Raw genomic sequence first — 26,673 nt, 5'->3', positions numbered from 1 at the left:
TACATGAAGGGAAAAAGGTCACCCCTGAAAGAGCTGAAGCTATTTCGAAAACAGCTAAGCCACCCACGATAAAACAGATGCAGAGTTTTCTGGAATTATGCAATTATGTCAGGGCATGGGTCTTCGACTACAGCTCTTATACTAGGCCCTTATTGCAAGCCTTAAGGAAAGCACAGGCAACAAAAGAAAAAATGGTGTGGGCTAAGGCCATGGAGGAAGGGTTTGATTAACTAAAAAAGGCCATTTGCATGGCACCAGTCTTAGGGATTCCCAATTATGCAGAGGAATTCTACCTGTTTTCACACACGGATGGCACTGTTATGACAGCAGTCCTTACACAAAAACTACGTTGGGGTACAAGCCCCAGGCATACTACAGTGGGATTTTAGATCCAGTGATGAGAGGTGATTTCCCGTGCAAGCAAAATTTGGCTGCCGCAGCGTTCACCATAGAGAATGCTACAACCATTGTAATGGCGTGCCCAATGTTGTTATTCGTCGAGCACGCATTATTTGCCATTTTAGAGAAGCCGAAAGGCACATTGACATCACAAAGAGCTTCTGCTTATGAGTTGGTCATATCAAACCCAGTGATTAAAATGGTTCAAATCAGAATAGTGAACCCAGCTATGTTTATAGCAGAGCCAGTTACTGAAGGAGAGCTAATGCACGACTGCGCAAACTATGAAGAATTCTATGATGAGATCCCCAGAATAAAAGAAAATGCATTGGCAGAAGGAGAAATCGTCTTCATTGATGTTTCCTCTAGAATCGATCAAAATGATGGAAAAAGGTACACAGGTGCTGCTGTAATGAAGCACACGGTAAATGGGGAATCTTGAGTACTTATCAGTGCACATATACCCTCTCATTATTCAGCACAGGCTGCAGAATTATTGGCACTGATACTCGCGCTCGAGATTCACGTAGACCAGGAAGTAATGGTGTACAATGACTCTGCCTACGTGACGTTGACAGTACACGCAGGCTTAGCGTGCTGGAAAAGGAGGGTCTACCTCAGAGCGAACGGCACGCCAGTACAGCACGCCGCCTTGTTAGACAGGCTCATTAAGACACTACAACTCCCAGTGGGCATAGCAGTTGTGAAGTGCGCAGCCAACACGAAAGGGACTGATTTTATCTCATGCAGAAATCAGGCAGCTGATGCTGAGGCCACACGTCTGGCAACCAAAGATGTCATAATGATGGATGTGGAAGTGCCTGATGTGTATAAGAAAATGATTGTAGTAAGAAGTGAGCCGGAAGGCTATAGCAATATGCCAAATACTCAGTTAATGTAGCTCCAAGGAGAGGCACCACGGGAAGAAAAGAACCTTTGGAAGCAAAGAGGGTGTTGTTTAAACCCCTCCGAGGTTTTGCGGTGACAAGACAGAACTGGCAAACCAGTGATGCCTATAGCCTTATTGAAGATAGCACTGGAACAGTTACACTATCCAGGGCACATAACAAGAGAGAATCTAGCAGCAACAATTTCTGAAGACTGGTTTATACCGAACTTGGCCGAACATGTTGCATTTTTTATGATAAATGGCATAATCTGTCAGAAATTCACAGCTGGGCATACACTACGTGTGATCAGGGGAGTCATTCACAAGGCCTAATGGGCCTTTTCAGCACTTGCATATCGACTATGTCAATATGATTCAAGTATGTAACGGGTACAGGTATTTAATTGTTGTGGTGTGTCCATCCTCTAGATGGATGGAAGCAGATCCATGTACACACCCAGACTCTACCTCTGCGGCCAAATTCCTGGTGAGGGAGGTGTTTCCCAGATGGGGAGTGTGTGAAGTGATGAGGTCAGATAACGGTCCTCATTTTGTTAATGCAGTATTTGAACAGGTCAACTTGTTACTTGGTATAAAGCACAAGTTTTCTTCGGTGTATCATCCGCAAGGGAATGGAGGATGCGAAAAGCTCAACGGCTTGTTAAAGGAAAGGATATCCAAGTTGAAGCTTACTCTGGAGAAGGGATGGTTGCACTGTCTTCCACTGGCATTGTATGCACTCAGAAACCAGCCTTGTTCTGATCACCAACTTATGTCGCACAAAATCGTGACAGCAGAAGGATGTGGACGCATTTAACACCTCAAACTAGAGCTCGATGTGATGCTCAGCCAACAGGAGAAGTGTTAGGATTGGAAATGCAAAACTACCTGAACTGTATGACTTCCAGTTTTTCTGTAATTTCAGGACAGTTGCAGCGACGACAAGAAGGGTGTAGAGTAGTACAGAACACAGAAAGAGATGCTACTGTCATGATGCCTACCTCCAAGGAGCCAGACCAGGCCCAGCTACCCCAGAGGCAGACATCATGTCCCTGAGGGAAGTCTCAGCAGCCCCAAGTAGGGGCCCTTTGGACTCAGTCCTGGCGCCTTTGGCGCCAGGCTCATATTGGACAACAGTCCTGGCGCCATAGGTGCCAGGCTCATAAAAGATGACTTTGTGTTTAAAGGTGCTTTTTGTAAACTTACCTGATGCAGACCATGCTGCAACATCCGGGCCATCTAGAGGCCTGAATGGGACTACTTTATCTTTGGGGAGTACTTAACCATGGCCGGAGGAAGAATACATACCTGAGAGGAAGGATACATACCTGGAACTACTTTGAAGGCTATTTAAGCCACGCCCAAGCAGCAACTCACACTTCGCGCTGTTCTGCATCTAGCAGCTGGACGCTCACCGTGTCTGCTCCTGCATCCTGACTTCTGCCACGCCCGCCAGCATACTGGAACACCTGCAAAGGGAGAAGAGAAGAGAATAGGAGAAAGAAGAGTCCTTACCTGCTAAATCCGCATTCCGGAGACATTTCGCCGACGATCCTGAAAAGGAAGACATTCATTTTAAAAGCACATCGCATTGATCGCTGCAGCGCCGTATTCCACTCACCTTTACTAGGCGCCTCCATGTTCATCAGCAACCATCTGGATCAGCAACCACATTTCAGCGCCTAGGGAGAAAAAGATAAGAACAAAGGTGAGCTAGGGAAGAGAATAAGAAAACCTTGATTTGCCATCATAAGACTTACCTGTTGGGTCATTCCCACTTCATTTCGGTCCGGACCCCGGCCCCTAAGGGGAAAAAGAGACATCAGCGTTAGTGAGCGAATGCTAAGACATTACCTGAACGCTCATTAAAGACTTACCTGATATCTACTGGAACTGCACCTTTCACTTCGGGTCGGTGCCATATCTCCGGCATTTCCGAACCCGGCCCCTATGGGGAAAAAAGACACAAGCATTAGTGCATTAATGCAAGGACACTAAAGGAACCTCTCATCAAACAAATCACCTGAGTTTCCTTCGTCGGTTCCATTGCTCATCTCGGAATCTTTGTTCTGCACCTGAAATAGAGACAACGGACAATTATTATTTCGGGCTCATACTTATAAACAGAATTCTCACAGAACTTTACCGGGAAGGTCAATCCAACTTGAACTCTCTACAATCCATGATCCAGTGAAGTAACTGGATTACAACGCACCCCTGCATCAGAAGCAGGATGGAGAGCTAGTCCTTTCAGACCCTAAGGTGAGACTTCACGGGGAATCGCAGAAGGGTTTCATGGAGGGTGAGAAGGGAGTGGAAGGCTTACACATTATCCCGCAGATTGTTAATACTCCCTTTTCACACACAGAAGGATATTTCTGCGAGTCAGACAAGCCAGATTTGAAGGTCCGGTCCAGTCCATCTTCCGAGTCCTGCGCTTCACCATAGAAGAGGCAACAGCACTCCAAACCAGGCCTGCGCCTCCGTGGGAGTCAGGTGAGCGTAACAGCTACAACAGATAAGGTTCCAGAATTACGTATACCTCAACTATTCCCTGGGGACACTGTCCTAGGTCGGAATCACACAAGGAAAATGTGGGACGAGCCAAAGTTCCACACCCCGTTTATTGTGGAGGATAATACACCATCTGCATTCAAGTTACAGAGAAGAAGAACTTGGATCTTCCTTGGAGCTATCAAGCCATATATCGCAGAGAACCCTCTGCCTGCACCCCACCGCGATGAGACTACAGACAACGGGGAAGAACCACAGCACGCGCAGGCAAGATCTATGACAAGGAAAAAGGATGCATGATCAGTCAAGTGAAAAGCAAAGACCTTTTGTGTTAGGTTGTGGCTTAGTTCTGGACATTTCCTTTGAGCAAAATAAGGGAAAAGAGACACAAATATGAACACTCTGTGCATTCTAGTTGCAGGGTGAAATAAAGAGAATTACGTGTATAAGCCACAAATAGCTGTTGACTTTGGACTGAGGCACACTGAAGCCTTGATAAGAAAAGCTATGCCAAATTTGATCAAGGATATATAAACTGGAAAAGAATATAGTATCCTGAGTCCTTCGACACATAATCTTTGTTTGGACTTATGGTGTCACGCAATAGTGACCTCAACAAAGACATGATCTATTTCGAATTAGTATTGAGGTCCCACCCGTCTTTGGTGGGAAGACTCACAAGCGTAACAGAATTTCTACAAGATCCTGAGAACGAAAAGATGATAAAGAGGCTGCTCACAGTGATCATAGAACAGTTTATTTTACTTCCGGAGTACAGCGAGGACAAGACAAATGTCCCTATGAAAAGAGAATCATAGACTAGCAAATGCAGTGTTCTTTTGCTTAATCGAAGACTTTCCAGAACTTGCGGTGAGACATGCCAATGTTGACGTCCTCACTTTCATCCGAGACCCTGCTAACACTTGGCATCTGAGTATGCTTCTGCACAATATTGTGATACAGGTTCCACTTTCTGATCACCATCAAAATCAAAAAGGAGTGTAGAAACTTTTGTTCGAGGCACATATCGTGAAGGTGTTGCCGAAGACTTCACTTTTGTTCATGCTGACAAGGAAGAAACATGTCATCTGGAGTGAAGCAGATTTGAGGCATTGACTGCGAACTAGTCTACATGGAACATGCAGTATAAGACTTACTGAACTTATTGCCTCATTTGAAGACGTACTGAACTTATTGCCTCATTTGGAATTTCCAGTTGTGGAAAAGGAACTGTTTCCAGAGACAAGAGACAATCCATTGTTCAGATCAGGAGGACAACTGATCTAGAACTATTGATCTACGAGCAGAGACAGCAGAGTCCAGAAGAAATGACAATGATAAAAATGTATTAAAGAACCAGTTGTTGCTTCCTTAGATGATCGAGATGGGAAACCAGAACAGCAGCATCATTCTCCCCCACGAGGAGAGAGATTCATATTGCCCCACGAACAAATGCTGTAAACTCACCTACAGGTGTATAATTTATACCTGCATTGTATTCATTATCATACTGTTGTCATTGACGATTAGAACTGCATTTTTAATAGGTGCACAAAGTGTTCAGACCCCCGTGCATCCACTTAAGGATATGCGCATAAGAACTACAAAGGTGCCCAGACCTTACATAGTCATTCCTGTTCCTAGAACGAATGATAGAGTGACTGAGCTTGAAATGGATGTGATGAGTAATGACACACACACGACACTTGTGTTAACAAATGAGTTGAAATGCCGGAGACAGGGTCGGACAAGTAAACCCAATAAGGGATTGATGGAAGGTACACCTGCACAGATAATGAGTACATACACGCCTGGTCTAGTGTCAATGATTTCAGAATCACATTCCAGAAAATGGGGAGAGTTTGGGCAAAGCACAATGAGAAGCATTTTGCCTTAAGGAGTTGAGAGACAAATGAAGAAAATTGAACTTTCAAGGAGATAAAAGGCTGAAGGGAATGAACGACCAAAAACGACACCTGCTAACACACCTGATCCTGCGAAATATGGTATTAAGACAGTGCCTGGGAGGACACGAGCAGAAATTCTCAGAGACATTTTCATGCCAAAGTTGTATGTTGAAAGGATGAAGTTCATTGCACTTTCTCCTACTCAAATAATACAGATGAAAATGCCCAGATCAGTGATGAAGGTGCCTGAGAATCCTCCAGCAAGTAGAAGCTATACAGTAGTATTATGTGATATGCTTGTGGAAGCTCATATCAAAAGGATAAGAGCCAGAAGGAGCACACAAGAAGACAATAATGAACTGAATGATTACCTGGATAATACATCGCATTTGGGAAACAACATATGGTACCAACATATAAAGGAAGTTGGAAGGCGAACTTCAGATGGAGAATGTTTCGTTTGTGCACTTCTGCTGTACAGTATGGGAGAGTCAAAAATCTTCATAGCTGTTGAAATAGATGTTAAGACAGCACACTGTCCGTCGCATACAGCATTGTGCACGACCAGAGGTCAGTTTATGGGAAGTGATGCTTCCCTCAAATGGGCGACTGAAGCAACTGATCCAAATGAAGATGATTATGTCCAAGACATAAAAACAAGAAATAATGGCAAAACTAAGAATACTGTGATCAGATATGAGAAGCCTGGAGTAAAAGGAGCAGAGATCAGAAGAGAAGCAAACAAAAAACTGGACAACAAAGGGAAATCTACAAAAGACGCTCACAGATGGAACAACAGAGGACAAATGCAAATCTGGGGAACAGTATTGTCGCCAGACGGATGGGAGAAAGGAGTGGTGATCTGCAGAGCATGGATGATCATTGGCTACCACAAAGAAACAATCGAGAATGCACAAATGGTATGCAAGCCATTATGGCTGAAGCTTGCCAACTGCTAACATGGGTCAAATACAGAGGAGGACCCTTGCAGATAATGCCATTGGATCATTCCAAGCTATGCTTCAGAAACAATGGTACAAGAAAAATGGGAGAGAATATTCGATGCAACAGGAATGATGCATGAACTGCAGTGGTCATGGATCACTATTGGGCTTGTGGATCCAAAGCATATATCAGATTGCCAAAGAATTGGAGAGGTATATGTACATTGGTGAATGTCCATGTATCAGCGTTGGTGATTCCAAAAGGTGATCTAAATATTGACAATTTCCGAAAGCAGATGCTCAGCTGAGAAAGAAGAGATCTGTGGAACTGATAAGCCGAATGAAGAGAGAAAATTACTTCTCTGCCAAATCGATAGAAGCCTTTGATGCAATCCCATATGAACATAGGTTGTTCCGCGTGACCTCATCAGTGTTCACGCAAATCCTGATGCCAAGGATTCAGGTTGGAGCAAATAATAAATGGTTGCAGACAACCAGATGGGAGTTACTGCAGACCATCAACATGACCATAAAAGGATTCAATGCAATCAGAGAAGAGTTGAGAGCAATCTGTCTGATGACACTCCAGAACAGATATGTCTTAGAGATGATCACAGCTATGGATGGAGGTGTTTGTGCAAAAACCGGAGAATCATGTTGCAGATTTATACCTTCACACAACGACAAAAATGGAACCTTAACAGAAGCCATAGACATGCTGACAAAACTACAGAATCAGATGATAGATGAAGTTGACGAAGTTGACAATGACAGCTGGTTTGGAGCACTGTTTTCATGGGTTCCACAATGGATGGCAGATGCATTAAATTTTTTAGGAGCCCTGTTGGTGATGATATTACTTGGATTTTGTGTCATCAAGATAATAATCTCACAGTGCCAGAAACTGCAAAGATAGCCATAGGGATGAAGATTATGACTGATGTTGAGTCAGGATGGAAGCCTAAGGACAGGACTAATGAAGAAATAAGAGACTTTGTGAAGGCTAGCATTTATGCACCAGAGAGAACAAAATTCCTTTATCCAAAGAATCATAGAAAATATGTGTGAAGATGGATCTATTGCAGTCCAAGTGGAGGATGCCAGCTGATGACCTGGAACAACGATGAACACGTAAGAACACCAGGATGCTTGAAGGGAGTCATAAAGATATGGACCCCAAGGAAGCATTTTTTCAGATCAAAATGTCTGGACCAGGAGGACGAAGCAAGATTGGATGCAAAGAAAGAAGCAAGAGTGGTCGATGAATTGCCCAGAGGGGGGAGTGAAGAGCAAGTGCCAAGTATCGTCCCCACTCTAGGTGCCCCTATCCCATTACCTATTGAGTTCACAACAAAATATGTCACGTATCAAGAACAGTTAAATCAGCAGAGAGCCGCATATGGGCTCTGCCCAGTGCCTATCAGAATAAAAGCACCTACTGTAGTACCGACACCTAAGAAACCCTGTACAGTAAGGTGTCCATTGAGAAAGCCATATTCACAATCAAGACAATATGTCGGTTGTCAGAAGGGAATATAGAAGATATAATGGCCCGAGAAAAGACAAGAATATAAGTAGATACTATGAATAAGTGACAACTTGAGCCCACGATGAATAAATTGATGTCAAGATGCAGAAACCTATGCCACATACATGATGAAGATGCAGAGGAGGTATTTTAGCCAATACCTACATCAATATAATATCGAGAACATTATTGACTTTCCAAGCCTTATTGTAGGAATTACTTTATATAATCACCTAATAGAATAATAATATACACGGAGCCCAGTACAGTTAGCCCAATTAGGATTACAGCATGTACACATAACGCTACGAGAAAGATTTCAATAAAGAAGCAAGTCACTTCAAAATGGCTGCCGTACCATTAGAGTCAGAAAAAGTACTTCCACAACAACGTGCCATTGCCATGACAACAGTTGTCGGGTACCACGTTGCCATGCCGACTTAAACAAATAGTTAAAAAACATGGCGGGGACGGCACGCATGCAGAAAAGCTACGCAGAACAATTCCGGATATTACATTAAAACCCCAGCGAGACCTCACTATTTGAAACCTTACAGACTGAAATATAGGTTATCTGGGGCTAACCGCTGTGATAGACTCAACACATAGTCAGTCCATGATATTAACAAACGCATTTAAATCATATGCATACGACAGTCTCTGCACTAAGATTAACAACAGCACGGCCCACATGCAGATTCTACAACCCGTATGGAGAAAACAAGGCAGACTCAATAATCATATTTATGCATTTAAATATTAGTACACTGAGTGTAATGAGTTCGGGTAACACATTTGACTAGTGCATGAATCCCATCCTCTGTATTACTGTAAAATGGGGAATGGGTATACACAGCGAACAAAGGCCTGATGAAAATGTTGTCTTATCCTTAGCTACACAGGGATCTAACCCAGGAAACTAAGACCAGAATACTATTTAGCAACTAAGTTTGGACGGTAAGATTAGTAAACAAAGCGGCTTTTATCAGCAAAATAAACTCCAATGCATCGCAATACATGAAACTAACCATATCTTTGCGTACTATCTCTCCTGCGCAAATGAGTGTCCTCTCTTTTCTTTTCCCCATCCCTAGCAATCCTCCCCTGAACCCCAACCCTGTTTTCTGTCGATTGTTAATGCTTGGCAACATGAAAAACATTACACAATGGTTATATATTATAACCTATGATGGAATCATGTCTTGACATACTTGCATTTGATAAAAACAGACACTGTTTATCATTGTTGTGACTAACATGCATGGAATTTTAGCATATGTTGGAAGGAATAAGTGCTTGCCCTGATTTGAGAAAGGCGTATTCAGCCGAAACACGTGTCATCATAGGAGGGCAATTGATTAATTGTGATGAATTAAACATTTGACATCACCATAGCCAGTTGTTCAATTGGCCACACATTGGGCTTTATTATGAGTATGGAGGTAGCCATGGTGCTATTAGCGCCATGGCTGCCTCCATACCGCAATCCGGGCCCGGGTTCCTCGAATGAGGAATTACCGGGCCATCGCAACCTTGGCGGACCCGGTAATTCTCTGTCTGAGGAACCCGGACCCGGTCCATCCCCATTCCCATTCGAGCCCCCATAGGGCTCAATGGGAATGGGGATGAAGCTAACAACGGGCCCGTTAATGACGGGCCCGTTGTTAGCTCCCAGGTCCCCTCGCGGGACCCGGTAAGGATGCCTGGTTTTTGCAGGCGCCCATTGCGCGTCCCGCGAGGAGACCTCGTAGTAGGGTGGAACGGGTTTACTGGCACCGGCACCTTTACCGGTGCCAGTAAACCCGTTCCGCCAACCTTATAGTGAGGCCCATTGTCAATGAGCTGTTTGAACAAATAGGGCTTTTATTGAGCATAAGCAAACATTTATCATCCACAAGCAAACGGGATATGTGAGAGGCCCAACAGCCTCCTCAAGGAGAGAATAGCAAAGATCAGACTAACTTTGAAAAAGGGATGACTATATGGCCTACCCGTAGCATTGTATGCCCTTCAAAATCAGCTATGTTGAAAACATCATTTTACACCCCATGAATTAGTAACAGGGTGCTGCATGAGGACACCCCTTATGACCCCATCAAGAGTCAGAAGTAATGCCCAAGGTTAGCATAGACTCTAGGTGATGAGATGCACAATTATTTAACATATATGACTGCCAGTGTTTCTTTCATTTCAGACCAAGTCAAGCATCGGAGGGAGGGGTTCAGGAACATGGAATAGGATGGCCAAGTAACTGATTCTAGTGAATTATTGCCACCAACAAAGTTGAATGTTGGAGATCAAGTGCTTATTAAAAATGTCACACGTAGATGGCATGGGCAAGATTTACTAGACTATTCTAAGTAGAGGACGTTTCACAGACTGCTGTTAGGGTGTCTGGAAGTAGAGTGTGGTTGCATTTGGGCAATGTAAAAATCTACATAGGTGAGACACTCCCTCTAGTACCCGCTGAATGGGAAGCAAGACAAGAAGAAGAATTGCAGCGTGTGCAGACTCGAACGATGACCAAGAAGTAGGACGATGACGCAAGGTTGTGATTAAAAAAAGCATTTCTTTTGGACTGGAATTCACTGCACACTTCTTAAAATATTAGCAGGAAGTGCATGGACTTGCAGAGAATTCCAGAGTTTAAAAATGCTTTTTAGAGATTCTTTGAAAAAAGTAAGATTATATTGACGTTAAGCCCAAGCGCCAATTCATTGTTAGAAATTGGAAGAGAGAGCAATACCCAGATTCATTTTTGGGAAAATATATATTTTAAGAATAACACATGACACCAGTCGTTAGTGATACACATAGGTTTGTGGTTGCAGTTTTTGTGTTTATACTTCAGACATACCCTACCCTCGTTAGGAGAGATGTTAACATTCTCACTATTCTCCACGAACTGAAGAACGGCCCAGTTATAAGAAGGCTTTTGATTGTAATAATTGAGCAGATTGTGCAACTATGAATTTGATTTGCGTACATGTATGAAAAATGATTCAGGAAGAAAATGCAGTTGCAGGAAGACTAGCAATTTAACAAGAAATGGCATGGCACACAAAATGTTTTTCTAGACTCTTATGCATGTTATGCATATGCATGTGTTTTCTTTTGTTCTTTTTGTATCTTACATTTCAAAGTCTTTATCATTCTGATGGTTCAATTGAAAACACAACACATGTGATTTTTCACAGTATAACTACAAATGATGATAATTTATTTGACCTATTTGGGCATGGCAGATGACATAAGAGGGATGCAGAAGGAGATAACCAGGGGATAAATACCTATCTTGATAATTCGGCTCATTTGGGAAATAATATGTGGTACCAACATATGAAAAAGGTGGGGAAGAGTGCATTTGATGAGAGCTGTTAATTCTGCTCTCCCATCCCCTATGCCATTAGTGCAGTAAGTACATTCATTTCAAAAGAGACGGCGCATGATGCAAAGTGCCTCAGCCATCTAGAAGCATGTACTACCAGAGGACAGTTCCAAGGGAACTGGGCAACTCTGCGATGGAGCTCAAGAGAGACATTGCCATACCAGGATGATTATATCAAGACAAAGCAAATGGAAAAGAGCCTGGATGGCCAGACAAGACGCTTGCGTATCCTTCTATGGGACAAGACAAAGTAATAATTGACGAAATTAAAGGATGAATTGCTCTGACAAAACTGGAATGCCTGAATGCTGGGAGCGTTCACAGCTGTTAATCTATGGATGAGTGATTATGACCAAAGGATGGGAAGATGGTAGGATGTCATGTGCAGCTCACCTACTAAGGAAGGAACCAGTGCATGGGGTGAAGAAAGTGAATAATGAGTGCCTAAAGTCATGGGCCAAGAACTCTAAACTGCTGACTTGGATGGATGATGAAGCAGGACCAATAGCTGTAGTCCCATAGATTAATGCAATGATGTGCTTTAGAAGCAAAGGTAAAGTCTGAGTTGGAGAGAATAAAGGGTGGAAGAACATAATTCATATCCCAGGAATGAGGAGAGGGACAGCTGTCCTAATGGATCGATATTGGGTCTGTGGGTCCAGCACATATAGGAAATTGCCCAGGAACGGGGGAGTAGTGTGTTCCATGGTACTCATTCATGTTCCAGCCTTGGTGATTCCCTGGAGTGACCTGAACATCGAGGGATTTCCAAAAGTGGATGAGCACCTGAGAAAAAGAAGGTCACTTACCTCCAGTGTATGAAGAGAGAATTATTTCTCATCTAAGTCAATAGAAGCTTAAAATGAGATTCCGGATGAGAACAAGTTGTTCAGCAAGACTGCTATGATAATGACATCTATATTCATGCATCTACTTCAAGCATCAGTGAATACCAAATGGTTACAAATCACCAGATGGGAGCTGTTATAGACAATCAATGCTACTATAACAGGGATGTAATGCCATAAAGGAAGAGTTGAGGGCCATAAGGTTAATGACCCTCCAGAACCCGTATGTCCTTGACATGATTACAGCAATGGAAGGGGGTGTTTGCGCCAAGGTCGGGCCTTCTTGCTGTACTTTCTCATCATCTCATGACGGTGAGAATGAGACTCTGATGGTTGCTATAACTGTGTGGACAGAATTGCACATGAAAATGGAGGCTGTCTGGCCTGAAGTCAAGAATTTAAAAGTCGAGGTCAGGTATCTACGCTGAAGAGAAACGTGTGTGTGGAAGATGAATCTTCTCAAGTTAAGGTGCAAGAAAGAACACAAAGGATGCCAAGTCTATAATCATTTAAAAAATTTAAAAGCTTGCAGAATTAGCAGAATCGTGGTCTCGTCACATGAGTCGAGGCTGGAAATAGGGCTTGAACTTGGAGTTCCAGACATGATAGAGAGTGCCCTCACTCCTGTTGCATTCCTAGGACAAGAATACTGTGCAAGGCCAAGTACAAAAATAATTTCATGGCAGAAGGCATGGGTGATGAGAGATGTTGGGCTGTTGGGTGGTACGGCAGCCTCATGTCCTATCTACCTGCACCTGGGTCTTGGCTTACGTGCTGCTAATTGAACCGAATGTTCCAGAAATGGCACAAGCGTCCCAAAACAATTTTATTAGTCCATACAATGAAGGACCTTAAAGCTTGAGATTCCAATGAAAAACTGTGTAACTGATTTTTATTAAATGACACGTATGAAGAGGTAGTCATGAGTTGTCCACCTGATATCGGACAGCCAATAACAAACCTACCTCCTCTATGATTGCATATCTAGAAGGGTCATTTAACCAGTCCCAACCCTTGATAGACTTTTCACTATTGCCACATAGTGTGACATCATTCTGATGCACAAAGAGAGTATATAATTATTTTTAATGTCGAAATCGCTAAGAATGAGCTTTCGTCCACTGATGTTTGTTGTAAACTCCCTGTTTTAGATAATTGCTAATAAAACAGCAACTTGCTATCTTCTTGAGTTTGTCCAGTTATTTGGACTCAGAATTATTCTGGTGTAATCCCATCCAGTAACAGATGCACGTTCCAAGGGCCAAACGCTCATGAGGGAGTGGCAGGGAGAAGCAAGGGCATGAAGGAGAAATAGGCAGTGAGGAGAGGGAAGTATGGTGGAGGAGTAGTGAGTAGCATGGAGAAGTAAGGGGAGGAAGGAGAAATAGGCAGTGAGGTGGGGAAGCATGGGCGAACCGGGAGAAGTTGGGAGGAGAGGGGAGTGGCAGGGAGAAGCAAGGGCATGAAGGAGAAATAGGCAGTGAGGTGGGGAAGCATGGGAGAGCCGGGAGAAGTAGGGAGGAGGAGTGAGTTGCAGGGAGAAACAAGGAGAAGGAGAAATCGCCAGTGAGGAGGGGGGTCTTATGGGGGAGCAGGCAGGACCAGTGAGTACCAGGGAGAGGCAGGGGGGGGAGAAATAGGCAGTGAGGAAGGGGAAGCATGGGAGAGCAAGGAGAAGTAGGGAGTGGCAGGGAGAAGCAAGGACAGGAAGAAGAAGTAGGCAGTGAGGAGAGGGAAGCATGGAGAGCAGGGAGAAGTAGGGAGTGGCAGGGAGACGCATCGCCCCTATTAGATGCGCTATTATCAGCCATTGGGCCTCATTATGAGGTTGGCAGTAACCCGCTGGTGTTACCGACGTGTTGCCGCCAACCTCGTAACACCGTTTCCGCCACCTGATATCCCAGTGCCACAATCCAGGTCTGCCGGGAGCACCGGCCCCTTAAGGCATTCTCGCAATCTGGCGGTCCGGAAAGGGTGACGGTAAGTTGCTACTGGCACCCTTATTTCCAAACCGCCAGACTTAGAATGAGGCCCATTTGTCTTTGCCTTCTCTCAGACAGACGGTAGCGCCAAGAGACAGTTCTTCCAGTTCATTGTTCAATGCAAATTCACTCGTTCACCTTTTCGCATTCGATCTGGAATAAAAGTGGCACGCCTTTTATTCATATCAAACAGCATGCCTTAAAAAAGAATTGCATATCACGGTCTAGATTACAGAAACTTTGCAGAGGTGCATGCACAAGTGTGAACGGTATTAGCACTAAGGCAAAGCTTGCCCGATTTATAAAAACACTGGGGCATATTAAAAAATAATTGCACCATGCATACCTCTCAACTCACACGCTTTTGGCGGGTGTCACCCGCCACTTAGGCAGCTCTCTTACCCACCAAGCTTGCTACACGCCATAGGAATCAATAGGCTTTCACCCGCCAAATGAATAATCGGGTGTTTTCACCCGCCCACTGACCATGAAAGGTTGAGAGCTATGCACCATGACAAGTGCTGTTTGGCATGCTATAAGCACCAGTGCAAAAATTGCCCTAGCGCAAAAAAATAAATGCAATTTTGCACCACGAAAACCTGCATTTGCACCAGTGCAAAGTTTCTGTGGTCTGGACCCAGATCAGCACAGACCAGACTGACAGCAGCTCATTTGCCCAATTTTAAAAATGGTGCTACCTAGCCACGAATGTAAAATGTGCACAGTGCCCCCCACCTGCAAGTCTTCCCCACTCCAGAGTAGAAACGGAAAGATCCGTGAAGACACGTGTGACGTGCTGTACTTTGGGGCCGTCTGTGGGGTTTCCCTGGCCTCGGAGAAGGGCAATAACCGGCATTATAGGCCCAGTTTCCCGCGTTTCTTCTCATTCGGTCACTTGTGCCGGGGGAGGGAGGGGGCAGCGCTCGGAGTGTGAACACCCCAGGCTCCGGGCTGGGAGCCCCGGCTGGAGCCTGTGGTGTTTATGCAATAGCCGATTCCCCAATGGAAACTCGAGCCCTCGGTTCCTGTTACTGCTTTTAATCTTGGCCTTTTGGGGCCATTAATCGTGTCTGCTTGACACTGCGGGGCTGCAGCCAGCGGGAGACGGGCCTAGGGCTGCGACCAAGGCCTAGGGAGTGGATCCGAGGAGCAGGAGGGCCTTAGGGCCGGGCCTCGGTGCCTCACAGCTGGGCCCTGCGCTGCCTGGGCTTCAGGGCTCCCCGGAGCTGTGTCTGGTGTAGGGAGTAGGGGCCTGTGTGCCGATCCTTGGGGCCCAGAGAGGGCACAGAGTGATCTAGACCCCTGGGCAGCACCCATGGCCTAGTGTTTCACTTTGATTGATGGATTGAGAAGAGAACAGCTCCCCCACCTGGCGGCCTATGGCCTCAGCAGGCAGAGAAGCGGATTCCGGGCTGGGAGCCGAGCGCAGGACAGGTGGCACCACCACTCAGGTACGGGGGAGGGCATTAACAACCAGACACACAGAAGAAGGAGTTAAGGCAGGGAAGCGCCTAAAGGTGCAAAGGTGGTCAAAAAGAGCAGAGAATCTGCACATGGCCGTCCTGGAGCTTTTGCACATGACTCCAGTGTGTCTATTGTTTTTTTCCTACATTCGTTTCTTGTTGGATTGACACATGGCTTTGGCTTCACAGTTGCAATTGCACATGGCAGCACATGGCACCAGTATCTCCTCTGGACTTTGCCCATGACTCCAGTTTCATGGGCACATTTGCACCGTATTTATATTTGTGTTTATTGTTTTATATAGCACCTTAATCCAAGGCGCTTTACAGTTAACAACAAAAATCGCATCAAACATAGAACAGTAGAAGCAGTAACAGTAAACATAATTCAAGCCGTAAAGACGGTGTGTAGAACAATTTGCATGTATGAAGGAGAGGAGAGGAAGGGGGTGGGGAAGGAAGGAGAAGGAAAGAGTAATGAGTGAAATGAGCTATAGAAAGAGAGGAGAGCTTAGGGGAGACGGAAAAAATAAAGAGAAAGAGAACAGGGAGAAGGGAACTAGGAGGGGGAGAAGGAGAGAGGGGGAAAAATGTCAAGGAGGGGAGTGAGGAAGAAGTGATTTCAATGAGGAGCGGAAGGAGGAATAGGTGGAGAAGGAGCGGATAGAAAGAGGTAGGGAGTTCCAGTGTAAGGGGGCAAGGAGCTGAAAGGAGCGGAAACGAGAAGAGGCACAAGGAGGTGGGGGCACAGAAAGTAAGAAGAGGTCAGCTGAGCGAAGGGAGCGAGAGGGAGTGTAGAATGGGAAGAGAGAGGAGAGGTAAGGAGAGGTAAGGAGGGGCAAGGTCATGAAGAGATTTAAAGACAAGACAAAGGAAATGAAATTTAAATTGGGAGTGGAAGGGAAGCCAGGCAAGGTAAGGGAGTGAGGAGGAAATGGAGTCATGGGGAGAGAGTAGACAGAGGGTATGGATGGCAGAGTGATAGAGGGATTTGAAGGGGGCAAGATGGGAAGCGGGGAGACTGAAGAAGAGAGAAGAAGAATAGAAGAGGTGACAAAATATGAGGGAGGAGATTAAAAGTTTGGTAGCATGGAAGGTGAGGGAGGGACAGACTTTACGGATGTTAAAGAGATGGTAGCGACGCGCCCGAGAGGTGAGGGAGATATGATGAGAAAAGGAGAGAGAAGAGTCAAAGTAAATGCCAAGATTACGAGCATGGTTGGAAATAGGAAGATTAGATGGGGGGCAATGGATAGAAGCAGGGGGAGAGGGAGAGGGTAGGGTGTTAGAGGGAAAGCACAAGACTTCAGTCTTGACAGTGTTAAGAGAGAAATAGTGAGATGACATCCAGTCTTTAATGGCAGTAAGACAGGAAGAGAGCTTGAGATGTAAGTCAGAGGTAAAGGAAGAAAAGGAGAGGAACAGCTGGGTCTCATCGGCGTAGAAATGATGAGAAATCCTGAAGGAGGAGATGATAGGGGCGAGGAGTGTAGTGTAGAGAGAGAATAAGAATGGTGCAAGGACAGATCCTTGGGGAACGCCGTATTCGAGAGGGAAGGTAGTAGAGGTTTGTCCGCCCCAAGAAACGGCGAAAGAGCGGTGGGCGAGGTAAGAGGAGAGCCATTTAAGGACAGAGCCTTTGAAGCCAAAGGAGGAAAGGGTATTGAGAAGTAAGCGGTGATCGACAGTATTGAAGGCAGCAGAGAGGTCAATGAGGATTGAGGATTGCTTAGTGCAGCAAGCAGTAAGGAGGGAGTTAACAACATAAGTGAGAGCGGTCTCAGAGGAGTGTTTGGGGCGGAAACCAGATTGAGAGGGGGGAAGGAGAGAGAGGTTAGTGACAAAGTAAAGGTCGAGAGCTGAGAGTAGGCTAAGCGTTCGAGTCATTTAGAGAGAAAAGGTAAAAGTGAGATTGGGCGAAAGTTGGAAGCAAGAAGAGGGTTGGCAGAAGGCTTCTCCAGGATAAGGATGATAGTGGCGTGCTTGAAGGCAGAGGGGAAGGTGGCCGTGGAGAAGCAAGTATTGAAGAAGGAGGTTAGGTAGGTAATAAATCTTGGGAATAAGAAGGGTTAGGATGGGATGGGAAGGGGTGGCAGTAGGATGGGATTTAGTTAAGAGGAGAGAGACATCAGAGGGAGTGATAGGAGAAAATGTCCTCTGGATTTTGCCCATGACTTTAGAATAATTGTTGAATTTGCACCTGACCCCACTATGTCCTCTGGGTTTTGCACAGGAAGTTAGGTTCATTGTTCCTTTTGCACCTGACCCCACTATGTCCTCTGGGTTTGCACATGAGGTTAGGTTCATTGTTCGTTTTGCGCATGACCCCACTATGTCCTCTGGGTTTTGTACATGAGGTTAGGTTCATTGTTCCTTTTGCACCTGACCCCACTATGTCCTCTGGGTTTTGCACATGAGGGTAGGTTCAATGTTCCTTTTGCACATGACCCCACTATGTCCTCTGGGTTTTGCACATGAGGTTAGGTTCATTGTTCCTTTTGCACCTGACCCCACTATGTCCTCTGGGTTTTGCACATGAGGTTAGGTTCATTGTTCCTTTTGCGCATGACATCACTATGTCCTATGGGTTTTGCACATGAGGTTAGGTTCATTGTTCCTTTTGCGCATAACCCCACTATATCCTCTGGGTTTTGCACATGAGGTTAGGTTCATTGTTCCTTTTGCACCTGACCCCACTACGTCCTCTGGGTTTTGCACATGAGGTTAGGTTAATTGTTCCTTTTGCGCATGACCCCACTATGTCCTCTGGGTTTTGCACATGAGGTTAGGTTCATTGTTCCTTTTGCGCATGACCCCACTATGTCCTCTGGGTTTTGCACATGGGGTTAGGTTCATTGTTCCTTTTGCGCATGACCCCACTATGTTCACTGTTTTTTTGCAACTTAAGTTTCCTTGTTGCTATTGCACTTGACTCCTGTATGTTTATTGTTTTTGTTCTTTTTTTTTCCAACATTAGTTTCTTGTGGATTGACACATGGCTATGGTTTCACTGTTCCATTTGCACATGGCACCAGTATGTCCTCTGGATTTTGCACATGACTTTAGCTTTCTTGTTGGATTTGCATTTTATCTTTGTTTCTTTCTTGGATTTGAACATGAATTTAGTTTAATTGTTGAATTTGCAACTGACCCCACTATGTCCTCTGGGTTTTGCACATGGGGTTAGTTTCATTGTTCCTTTTGCACATGACCCCAATATGTCCACCATTTTTTTGCGCTCAACTTTAGTTTCCTTGTTGTGTTTGCATATTGCGACGGAGTGTGTTGCTGTGTGGGTCACATCTGACTGACAGTGCTCTCAGCGAGACCAGGAGTGGAGCAGTCTTTTTTCACTTACCATTGCTGGAGGCTGGTCCCAAACTACTTATACCCCTCCCCAAAGCAGAGCGTGGCGGAGTGTGATGGAGTGTGTTGCTGTGTTTCTGTGGCTTCGTGGTGCAGAGGTGTGGAGGCAGCAGCAAGTAGCGGTGAGTGGTAATACCACTCTGCTATCAGGATCTTAAATCCGGGCCCGGCAAGAAAAGGGCCGACGGTTGCTTCATTTTAGCAGTTTGGAAGCCTTGCGGAAAACAAAATAAGTTCTGCTACCTGTGCCATCTACCAGCGCCCTTTATTTTGGCTGCCTCGTCCGCTGCGTGGCCCCTCCCGCTATTACGCTATTAACTGCATCCTTGCCGTTTTCCGTTTAGCGCTTTTTTGCCAGCACTACAGTGCAACCTTATGTGACTCTGTGCTGTAAATGGCGATGGTGAGTCCCAAGGTTAGGTGTATTGCCAGGCATGGGTGGGTAGCATTTATAAACAAAAAGGGGTGCCTGGTCAAACCCTAGTCCTCCAGGCTAATAACAGTAGCAAAATCAACAAAATGGACCAGTGGGATAGGGAATGGTGCACGTCTCACACTTATCTTTTTAGAAAGACCAATAAATGTCACTCATTAGGTTCATGTTCATTTTATTATCATAAACATATATAAAAAGTTATCAAAACCACATATCACAAAATAATTATTACTCCAAATCAATCATTCCTACCATTCATTCTTTATTTTTTTTTTAAATATCTAAATCACACGTAACTTGTTAACCCCTTGGTCAACAGATCCTCTATTTCTATATGCAGAAATCCTCCACTTCAGATGGTACTTCCTCTGTTTAAACAAATACACAGAATACATATTCTGCGTATTTGTTTAAACACAGGAAATGTTAAAAAAATAAAGAATTGATGGTAAGAATGATTGAGAATGAGTTGATTTGGCGTAATAATTATTTTGTGAAATAGAAGTGGATGATCCAATTTGCCCGAATTGTGCCGCGGGTGAGAGGCTCCCCTCTCAAATAAGTGGGAGCCCTGTCCTGATTAATACAAGCCCCTGTTTATTTGTGAATGATGAGTCGATCTTAATTTCTGCCTCTAGTCCTTCTCTGCCGGATCAGAATTCAAGAGCATTATTTATCAATAATCTTGAATATACTTTATCGACTATGTCAATGAAAAGGAAAATTATGGACTTTTAAGAGAAGATCCCGTAGTCTGGGGGGTGTAGACATTTGAGAGCCTTATATATCTAGGTTACCATTGGCAGATCGCCATGAGTTTTCTCCCCTGTGTGTAACGTAGTCAGAGACTATATGGTGAATGTCTCTAGTAATGCTTTTTGCAGCCTTTTACTCACGCTACTGCTAAGAACATGGCAAATAAGGATAACGGGCCCTCTACCAAATTGAAGGCAGCAGATATGCACACGAATAACAGGGACATGGTCCAGCTCCATCATGCTAACTCTTCTCCCACACGTGAGAATGACCAACCCGAACCAACGCTTCTAGCGCTGAACTTCGTCTTGAACTCTTTGGTCGACGTGTTTCAGCCTTTAAAAGGAGCAGTTCCGACTCATTCCGGAATTCTACTCGAATCAACAAGAGAACGAGGCTGCTGCGGCTCTTCCATGTTTGGCATTAAAATGCAATAAATAGGACTCTCATAAACTCCCTAAATGACTTGAAATCATCATCTAGAGAACAATCTGCCACCGTCACAGAATTTTGTGATACTTTTTCCAACATTGGCCATCATCCTGAATCGATGAAATTAAATATTACAGAATTAAAGAATTGTAATCAACCAAAAGAAGAAGTTGTGAAAGTGTGTAGATGGTAGAAGGATTAAACCTCAATTTGGATCTTTCACGCGGTTGGTTCAGATTCATACGGATCGCTAATGACGTAAGACCTAACGAGGACCTTCTTGGAGTACCCTCTCCCATCTATATCGTCTGACTCTGCTGCTCCCACTCCCATTATATTTACGACCTTTGAACAGCCTAGAAAGAAAAATAAGAGAACGCTAAAAAAATATAAAAGGATTGAGGTAGCAGTTGAAATGGGCACTCAACCTTAGAGTTGTAAACTAAAAATCAAAAGGCATGGAGAACCAAAAAAGCTGGCAAGAGGAAATTTGGTTGTGCATTAAATGAAACCTGTGTGAAGGCTCCGGTGGTTCACAAATTATCAAAAAATAAGACTAAGTTCTTTGGCCAACAGATTAATATGTGTGATGGACTGCGAGCAGGAGCAGAACTTGGACATTCTCACACAAAGAGCTGATATTTAAATTCGAAGAAGCTTAATCATTACAATCTTGTGGGGGTGTTAAAACAGTGAACGTCCTTACACAACCTATTCATGTGGAGCCCGTGTTTTACCGAGGAAAAAAGAACTTGGCCACTGCTGGTTTGAACTTGAAGCCTCTGATTGAGAAGCTGTCATTTGTGGATTTAACTGGGTACACGTTACCAACTGTCCGTGTTTTGAATGCTCTGATACTGATCGTATCTGAAACGATCTCCGCTCCGTTGAACACTGAGAGGATTTTAAGATCAGTGACAGATCAAGATAGTGCAATCCAAATAAATGAAGTGGATGAGCCTAGGCCTCAAATCTCCAAACCTTTTGCTATACGAAAGTTTGGTTAAGACAGTTAAATACAGCAGAGGGTCAAAGGGTGCTGAATCGAAGTACTGTCTTGTCTGTCATGAGGGATATACCTGATTTATTCTTGTTTTCCATTTATGATATTGAGTATATTCGATTTCGGTTCGATGTATTCACGCATGTAGTAGAAATTGGATTAAAAACTTGGCTATGTTGAATATTGTTACTGAATATAGAAGGTTGGGAATCCCGGTTTCTGCTTGCGTGCCAGAATACCAACCAGCAAGTCTCACTAATGGGATTAACGAATGTAGAATAAGTGTTGAATCTCATTGGAGGGATGAGAGTGAATGTAATAGATCGATACATGGTAGAGGTACAACTCATGTTCTAAGCGAAGACACTTCTTTGGCTGGTACTAAGACAATGATCTCATCTGGACATTTCGATACAAGTGTTTCAGAAGTTCAATGTTAGCGAAGAAATGCTTTAGTGAAAGATGGGGTGAATTTTCTAAGCTGGAACAGGCAGGGCTCTAGTACCTTCAGGAGTCAAACTATGAGCGAGTACATTTTTCATAACCACGACTTGATCATATTTCAAGAAACTTGGTTACAGGATAGTTTTAAGATGAATGGATTCAAGATAATAGAGCAATTATCCACTCGCCCTAATGGTGGACTGACCACGGGGGGCTTATTGATAGCGGCTCGCAACTTGCTCATAGCAGATTTAGACCTTATTAGTTCGGAAGCAAAAGGGATTCTTGTTGTGAGGACCTCTCTTAGAGTGGGGAATGCCATTAAGTCAATGGTGATTTTGGATCTTTATTGGAATTCCGTGTGTTCAAGTTTATCCCTGTTCTTGGACTCTCGATCCACCTTGCTCTTGGATGTGAATGCTGTGCACGGTCATGAAGGTTTATTATTGTCAGGAGACTTAAATTTCCACTGCTTAATGACTCGAGGTACTACAGGCAAGAACCCTATGAGGAGAAGATATGGTGAATGACAGAATAATGCAATTCAGCAGAGGGCAGTTATATCCGAATGGAAACCTATTGAATGTAATAAGCCTAAGTGCAGAATCTGAGGTGGAAAGGTACTGTGCTCCGACACATTTTGTAGAATGTTTGTGGGACTTTGATCATCTGACAGTAAAAGACAGACAAGGAATCTGTGGTCATAAGCATTCCTTTGACGAGGAGAACATTCTCATGGAAAAGAGAATTAAAAAAATCTAATCGGACTCTCAAGTATCAAATGTTTTCGAGCCCGGATTTTCATCTCATGAAAAACAAATTGTGTCTAGAAGCCACACATATTTGCACAGTACTTATGATGGTCAGATGATGTTAAAGGCGGTCGGTTCAGGGAATTCCAGACATTTCTGGTCTTTGATTAACTGACAACAGTCTTTTCAGGGCTATCTTCAAAGTAATGTGGTGTGAGAGACTGCCTGACATAATTATTTTGGGAATCTGTTCAAGGAGTCTAACCCTGTGCTCATAGAGCCAGCACATGATGTATCTTGGCAATTACATTTAGCACAAGACCTTATAGAAGATCCAACAATCAAGGCTTCCGACTCAAGGGCAGCGGGACCCAATGGGTTAACCAACCAGACTCTCAAGAGCGATATTGTGGTCTGGGCTCAAGTTCTGCTGCTGGTATTTAGAGGTTTAGTGGCACCCGCAGATTTCCTGCCTCTTGGAAACAGGCATTTATCATCCCTCTTTACAAGAAGGGTGATCGGGCAGACCCGGTTAATTACTGCCGATTGCCCTTCTTGATGCCGACAGTAACATTTTTTCAGGTATTATCTTGAAAGAGCTTGAGGATTGGGTTGCTGAAAAGGGTATTCTATCAAAACATCATATTGGCTTTCAAAAGGGCCTCTCTACTTCATTGAATGGCCTGGTAATGAGTATTGTGAAAGATACGTCCTGGTCAAAGGGTTGCCCCATCTTATATGAAGCATGGATTGATCTGTCAAAGGCTTTTGATATGATTTATAGTGGTCATTAGTGGCTTAAATTAAAGCATTGGCGACTGCCAGACAGTCTTCTCGCTATTATTATTCACCTGCATGACAATACCACTATACAAGTGAGACTGTACGCTCAAGGTAATTTGCCTTCACAGGTACCTATGGGGAGAGGAGGGAGGCAGGGATGCATGTTAGCCCTCTACCTCTTTAAGCTCTATTTAGTAGATCTAGCAGAAATATTAAACATCCATGCACTAGGTAGTCCCAAAATGGCTCCCCAGCTTATGGGGATGATGTAGTCATGCTAGATTACAGCGGATCGGCCTCCAACGTCTCTTTGACAGCTTTTGACAAATTTGCTTCATCAAATGATTTACAAATTAACCTTGCCAAATTAAACAACATAGCCTTCTGTAATCGTCTAAAAAGGGTAAGAATGTTCATTGATTTATTTAATTTAATTTTATTGTGCATTTGTAAGGCGCTTAGACATCAAGAAATTGTGTTTCAAATCGCTGACATGACAAAGGGGGGGCAAGAGAACAAAACAAGACAATGGAATAAAATAACAATGTTGAGCAGAAGGTAGAGGCGGTCCTACTAGGACTTGTGAACATTCAGAGTGTGCAAGTGCGGAGAGAGAGAAGGAACAGGGGAAGGGGGGGTAAGGGCTAGCGGTTCCACAGAGGGGGGGAGTGCCAGAGAGCCAGTTGCAGGGCAGCGGGTAAGAGCAGGCAGTGACCACTTGGCAGGAGAGGTCACCTGCAGGTTCAATTAGTGCAGGCCTGTGAGACAGCACAGGCCATTGGGTGCCCAACGGCAAGTGCAGGTGGGTGTTAAGGGACCAAATAGTATCAGTGGCATAAGAAGCTGTATATCTAGGCTTTAGACTAAGATCCAATCCGACAATAAGAGCTATTGAATTGGATATAGGAGATAAACTCGTGCAACTCACGTGCCAGGCGAAGAAGACTTTATATTCTTTCTGCAAGCTCTCTTTGCTCCCCGATGATGAAGCGTTGTAAGGGGAGAGTTATACCTGCAAATCTGTACAGCAAGGATATTGAACCTCCTGCTCGGAAGGTTAACTGGTCGTCGGGAATTGAAGGCAAATTATGGAAGAGCATCTTACATCAAACATTGACTCTTCCAATTGCCCACCTAGTATATGAGCTGGGTTTACAGTCATAAAGAGCATACTTAGACTGGAAGGCAGTCGCCCTTTACAGACTAGTACGTGCTCCTCCAAGGAGCTCACTATACTAAGATGTGGGAGTTCTTCTGAAGCAAGGAAATAGTAAGGTTTTATCTAGTCTAAATGTTGGTTACATGTGACCAATCGGAGGTGGATTTGATAGAGAACCCTAATAAAGTAAAAAAAGGCTTTAATGACAATGGATTGCATTCTTACTGGAACCGAGATCAGCAAATTGGGGATCTTGAAATCATTTGCCATCATGGATAAGCCAAGAGGAACCGTGCCATCCTATCTGCAACGTTTTCCAAATTCAAGCTGGAGATCTGAATTCTTGAAATTTCGACTTCATTTAGTACCAGCAAGAGAAATGTCGAGAATCTGTAATAAACAGCAATATTATGACGGAAACTGCAACCTCTGTGAGGAAGTGCAAACCCAGAATTTGGGACATATAATCTCGGAATGTTGGGCTACTAAGATTAAAGTATACATACTCAGGATTTCTGGAGAAGACTGTCAGCCTGCCATGAAACCTTCCTTACTTTGGAAACACAGAGGCTATTGAATGAACTGGGTTTTATTAAATTGTAAATAATTGGCAATTTCAAACAATAAAATCAAGAACCACACAATAAATGAAACAAGAGATAATTTATATAATTGTATCTAACAAGACACTATATCCTTATTGTTCATCCTTAAAGATGCTTAATGTGTTGTGGAAAAAGGTGGTTTTGTGCATTTCAAGGACTGTCTTGGATCATCTACTGTGAGTGTGAAGTGAATCTTTGACTGGTATCCAACTAAGGCAGCACATAAAGCTTAAAAGTATATCTCAATAAGTGTGTGTGTGTGTGTGTGTGTGTGTGTGTGTGTGTGTGTCTGTGTGTGTGTGTGTCTGTGTGTGTGTAATTCAATTTGATGATATGCAGCTGTAAATGTAAGTTTCTTTCATTTTGTTATAATCAGTGTTTATTGACTTGTAATTTAATGTTAAATATTGTCTAAACACAATAAAAGAAAATGCATACTATGCCCGTATACGCTCTGTTTTTTGCAAATTCCTTTAGTTTCCTTGTTGGATTTTCACATTATTTTAGTTTGCTTCTTGGATTGGCAGGTGGCTTTAGTTTCATTGTTGGATTTGCACATGACCCATGTATGATCACTGTTTTTTTTTTACATTACTATGATTTGCGTAGTTGATTTCGGAGTTGCGTAGGATACTGACCTCCCTTTAAATTGTGCACATGGCTCCAGTTTCATGGATAAATTTGCACCTGACACCAGTATGTCCTCTGGATTTGGCACATGACTTTAGCTTTCTTGTTGGATTTGCACTTTATTTTAGTTTCTTTCATGGATTTGAACATGACTTTAGTTTAATCACTGCAGTACGTTGAATTGGATTTTCCACTTGACTTGTACTTGTTTTTGGGAGTTCCAAAGAACAGAGGTCTCTCTTTAGTTTTTGCACACAACGGTAATTGCATTGTTGCATTTGCACATAAATCTCAGTACGTTCTGTTGGCTTTTGCACGTGACTTTGCTGTCTTCGCTGGATTTATCCATGACGTTGGCCTCGCACTTGGGTTTTTGATACGACTTTACCCTCTCTTGGTTTTTCAAATGACTGTGGCAGCTGTTTGGCTTTGCACATACCTGTTG

This window comes from Ambystoma mexicanum, chromosome 13 (assembly GCF_040938575.1).
Source record: "Ambystoma mexicanum isolate Mex_15411 chromosome 13, UKY_AmexF1_1, whole genome shotgun sequence".
NCBI lineage: Eukaryota > Metazoa > Chordata > Amphibia > Caudata > Ambystomatidae > Ambystoma > Ambystoma mexicanum.
Note: the sequence above shows the minus strand (reverse complement) of the source record.